The sequence below is a fragment of the Schistocerca cancellata genome, unplaced genomic scaffold (genome assembly GCF_023864275.1).
Source record: "Schistocerca cancellata isolate TAMUIC-IGC-003103 unplaced genomic scaffold, iqSchCanc2.1 HiC_scaffold_850, whole genome shotgun sequence".
NCBI lineage: Eukaryota > Metazoa > Arthropoda > Insecta > Orthoptera > Acrididae > Schistocerca > Schistocerca cancellata.
In genome coordinates this window covers 115,001-120,000 of record NW_026046861.1, presented here as the reverse complement: position 1 = coordinate 120,000, position 5,000 = coordinate 115,001, and the positions used below count along the sequence as shown (strand labels likewise).

Genomic DNA, 5,000 nt, shown 5'->3' with positions numbered 1-5,000 from the left:
GCGACTAGTTAGCAGGCTAGAGTCTCGTTCGTTATCGGAATTAACCAGACAAATCGCTCCACCAACTAAGAACGGCCATGCACCACCACCCACCGAATCAAGAAAGAGCTATCAATCTGTCAATCCTTCCGGTGTCCGGGCCTGGTGAGGTTTCCCGTGTTGAGTCAAATTAAGCCGCAGGCTCCACTCCTGGTGGTGCCCTTCCGTCAATTCCTTTAAGTTTCAGCTTTGCAACCATACTTCCCCCGGAACCCAAAAGCTTTGGTTTCCCGGAGGCTGCCCGCCGAGTCATCGGAGGAACTGCGGCGGATCGCTGGCTGGCATCGTTTATGGTTAGAACTAGGGCGGTATCTGATCGCCTTCGAACCTCTAACTTTCGTTCTTGATTAATGAAAACATACTTGGCAAATGCTTTCGCTTCTGTTCGTCTTGCGACGATCCAAGAATTTCACCTCTAACGTCGCAATACGAATGCCCCCGCCTGTCCCTATTAATCATTACCTCGGGTTCCGAAAACCAACAAAATAGAACCGAGGTCCTATTCCATTATTCCATGCACACAGTATTCAGGCGGGCTTGCCTGCTTTAAGCACTCTAATTTGTTCAAAGTAAACGTGCCGGCCCACCCAGACACTCAATAAAGAGCACCTTGGTAGGATTTCAACGGGGTCCGCCTCGGGACGCACGAACACGCACGAGGCGGTCGCACGCCTTCGGCTCGCCCCACCGGCAGGACGTCCCACGATACATGCCAGTTAAACACCGACGGGCGGTGAACCAACAGCGTGGGACACAAATCCAACTACGAGCTTTTTAACCGCAACAACTTTAATATACGCTATTGGAGCTGGAATTACCGCGGCTGCTGGCACCAGACTTGCCCTCCAATAGATACTCGTTAAAGGATTTAAAGTGTACTCATTCCGATTACGGGGCCTCGGATGAGTCCCGTATCGTTATTTTTCGTCACTACCTCCCCGTGCCGGGAGTGGGTAATTTGCGCGCCTGCTGCCTTCCTTGGATGTGGTAGCCGTTTCTCAGGCTCCCTCTCCGGAATCGAACCCTGATTCCCCGTTACCCGTTACAACCATGGTAGGCGCAGAACCTACCATCGACAGTTGATAAGGCAGACATTTGAAAGATGCGTCGCCGGTACGAGGACCGTGCGATCAGCCCAAAGTTATTCAGAGTCACCAAGGCAAACGGACCGGACGAGCCGACCGATTGGTTTTGATCTAATAAAAGCGTCCCTTCCATCTCTGGTCGGGACTCTGTTTGCATGTATTAGCTCTAGAATTACCACAGTTATCCAAGTAACGTGGGTACGATCTAAGGAACCATAACTGATTTAATGAGCCATTCGCGGTTTCACCTTAATGCGGCTTGTACTGAGACATGCATGGCTTAATCTTTGAGACAAGCATATGACTACTGGCAGGATCAACCAGGGAGCTGCGTCAACTAGAGCTGAGCAGCCGGCCGCCCGGGAGTGTGTCCCAGGGGCCCGCGCGAACACGCAAGCGTCCGCTCAATTATTCTGCAAACAGGAGGAGGCTGAGCTCCCCTGCACAATACACCTCGAAACCCTCTCAGGTCCCGGCGGCGCGCAGCGCCGTCCTAAGTACTTGGTCGGGTTCGAGAGAGGCGCAATCGCCCGGAGTTAGGCGAGTAGACGCTTTAGGTGCGACCACCCGTGCTCCCAACTGAGCTTGCCGCTGCCGACAGAGGCCCGGGAGCGTGCTGTCGTGGCATTGCCGGCGGGAGACAACACGCGCCACCTACGGTGACCGGCAGCTCCAACGCCAGCGCCACAGAAGGGCAAAGGCCCCACGTGGGTGCCGAAGCGAACTCTCCCAGCACAGCGCACGTGCCAACACGTCTGCACAACTGCGATACAAACCACCAGCGAGAACCGCTGGGGCGACCGAGCAGCAGACGGCGTCGCGGCGCCGAGTGCCGGGCGGCGGCGCATCCTCAACGCACACAGTCCTCAATCGGACCAGCACACTGCAGATGTCCACCGCGCTTCGCACCGGGCCGGCGAGGACCCACTTTGGCTGCACGGCGCCGCGCGCAGGGTGCCCCGGCGCGCAGCTGCGCCGCCTGCCGCGTCCGTCGGCCGGCGCGCCTGCCACTGGGCGCCCCCACCAGCCGGCTGTAGCGCGTGCGCCCACGCACCGCGCGGCCAGCACGCCGGGCGGCCCCCCCTCACCGGCCGGGGACAGTCCCACCCACCCACAGCCGCGTATCGCTTCACACCCAGATTCACATTCACGTTCGTTGGTATGGTGGGGACCGCTTCGTAGCTGTACCGATCGTTGCCCTCACAGATGTACCTCCAGCAAGGACAACCGCACCACAACGGGTTACCAGTTGTTCATTTGCGTAACGTCACCAGTAAACGTACACGTCCATCCCCGTTTGCAAAGTCAACTATTATTGCATGCCTGCCTGTCAGGTGTCAAGACACACTACATCCGCTCACATCCACGCAACAAAATGTGCCCGACTAGAGGGCACGTGGAAGGTGCCCCCGTACGTATGCGATGTCCATTGCGCGACCAACTGTCAACCGGCCTCTGTAGCATGTCGCAGATGTGGAACGCGGGGCACCGTGCTATCACATTGTGTGAGAAGAGACTACTACGTCTGCATACACGCGCCACTACATGAACAGACGGCTCATGCTGATCGCCATCCACTGCGTCCATTACTCCCACACGTCTCTATGGCGTACCACACTGCAATGCAGCTGTTATGGGGAGATGACACGTAGCTGTGTACACAACATTCTGAGCGGGTTGCGGTTGGACAATACATTAATGTAACGTGTCATATGCCAATTACAGAGCAGGGTAAGGCACAACTTGGGTTAGGTTAAGGCACAACTTGGGTTAGGTTAAGGCACAACTTGGGTTAGGTTAAGGCACAACTTGGGTTAGGTTAAGGCACAACTTGGGTTAGGTTAAGGCACAACTTGGGTTAGGTTAAGGCACAACTTGGGTTAGGTTAAGGCACAACTTGGGTTAGGTTAAGGCACAACTTGGGTTAGGTTAAGGCACAACGTGGGTTAGGTTAAGGCACAACGTGGGTTAGGTTAAGGCACAACGTGGGTTAGGTTAAGGCACAATGTGGGTTAGGTTAAGGCACAATGTGGGTTAGGTTAAGGCACAACGTGGGTTAGGTTAAGGCACAATGTGGGGGTAGATTGCGGTACAAATTGCATTACATTGCGGTGCAAATTGCGTTACATTGCGGTGCAAATTGAGTTACATTGCGGTGCAAATTGAGTTACATTGCGGTGCAAATTGAGTTACATTGCGGTGCAAATTGAGTTACATTGCGGTGCAAATTGAGTTACATTGCGGTGCAAATTGAGTTACATTGCGGTGCAAATTGAGTTACATTGCGGTGCAAATTGAGTTACATTGCGGTGCAAATTGAGTTACATTGCGGTGCAAATTGCGTTACATTGCGGTGCAAATTGCGTTACATTGCGGTGCAAATTGCGTTACATTGCGGTGCAAATTGCGTTACATTGCGGTGCAAATTGCGTTACATTGCGGTGCAAATTGCGTTACATTGCGGTGCAAATTGCGTTACATTGCGGTGCAAATTGCGTTACATTGCGGTGCAAATTGCGTTACATTGCGGTGCAAATTGCGTTACATTGCGGTGCAAATTGAGGTAGGTTAAGGTGCAACACAGGTTAGGTTAAGGTGCAACATAGGTTAGGTTAAGGTGCAAGATGGGTTAGGTTAAGGTGCAAGATGGGTTAGGTTAAGGTGCAAGATGGGTTAGGTTAAGGTGCAAGATGGGTTAGGTTAAGGTGCAAGATGGGTTAGGTTAAGGTGACATAGGTTAGGTTAAGGTGACATAGGTTAGGTTAAGGTGACATAGGTTAGGTTAAGGTGACATAGGTTAGGTTAAGGTGACATAGGTTAGGTTAAGGTGACATAGGTTAGGTTAAGGTGACATAGGTTAGGTTAAGGTGACATAGGTTAGGTTAAGGTGACATAGGTTAGGTTAAGGGGACATAGGTTAGGTTAAGGTGACATAGGTTAGGTTAAGGTGACATAGGTTAGGTTAAGGTGACATAGGTTAGGTTAAGGTGACATAGGTTAGGTTAAGGTACAAACTGGGTTGTGTTATGGTACACATTGCGTTGTAGTACAGTACACGTTAGGTTTGGGTACGGTACACAATGTGGTATGGGATGGCGTGTTGTGGGGGGGAGGGGGGGGGGGGGAGGTTCGTTGATATCGACCGTAGGACGTGGATGCCCGAGGCAGCGTCAGTGTGTCAAAGGAGTTATGTCACGTCGGGATGCGCTTTTCGCCAGTGAGAGGGGGCGAGCCGTGTCTGTGGTTGCGGCAGACCTGTGTGTTTCATTCCTGCCAGTGTGTTTGTGCTGTAAGACGAGGCAGTGTGGTGGTGATGGGTGCACCCCTGTGTAGGACATGTGTGGGTGTTGGTGGCTTCTCTGAGCAATTGTGGTTGTCGGACGAGTGGGGTATTCTGTTTTATGATTGGACCTCCCGGTCTGGTTATCATAGCGTAGTTGGTGTACTGTGGCGGATAGGATGCACCGGACGTTGGTCCATGCTGGTGCTTAGTAGTTGTATCTGTGTCTGTTACAGGCAGAGAGTAGTGTGTGATAGAGTGTGTGGCTGACGTGTGGTTCATTTTGTGTGTACGGACGTTCAGCATGTATAGGGGCATTTGCGTATATAATCTATCATAATCTATCTATGTGGGCCTGCATAGTTTACTGAGCAGTGCTGTGAGGTGACTGAACTACGAGTGACGTACTGATTTACAGCGGAATGATTGCCTTGTACCAAAGATGGAGTATCGGCTCTACGACAGCGTTGGCACCGCAGGAAATGGTCTCGTAAAACGGCCCTCCCACCGTCATCGTTGTGAGGGGTAGGGACCGCCTATATTCTGAGAGGAGCCCTGTTTGCCACTGGGCGTGGGGTCTCGCATCCTGCGGTTCA

The 5,000-nt window shown here is 52.7% G+C and overlaps 1 non-coding gene across 1 annotated transcript in view; it reads right to left on the bottom strand.

Annotated features, from left to right (window-relative positions):
• LOC126147268 (small subunit ribosomal RNA) overlaps window positions 1–1,451 on the bottom strand; it is a 1,909-nt gene extending 458 nt beyond the window's left edge. The window contains exon 1 of the ribosomal RNA XR_007530128.1: window positions 1–1,451. This exon is cut by the window's left edge and continues 458 nt beyond it. This is a non-coding gene — a ribosomal RNA (small subunit ribosomal RNA).
• Between the last annotated feature and the right edge of the window lie 3,549 nt (window positions 1,452–5,000).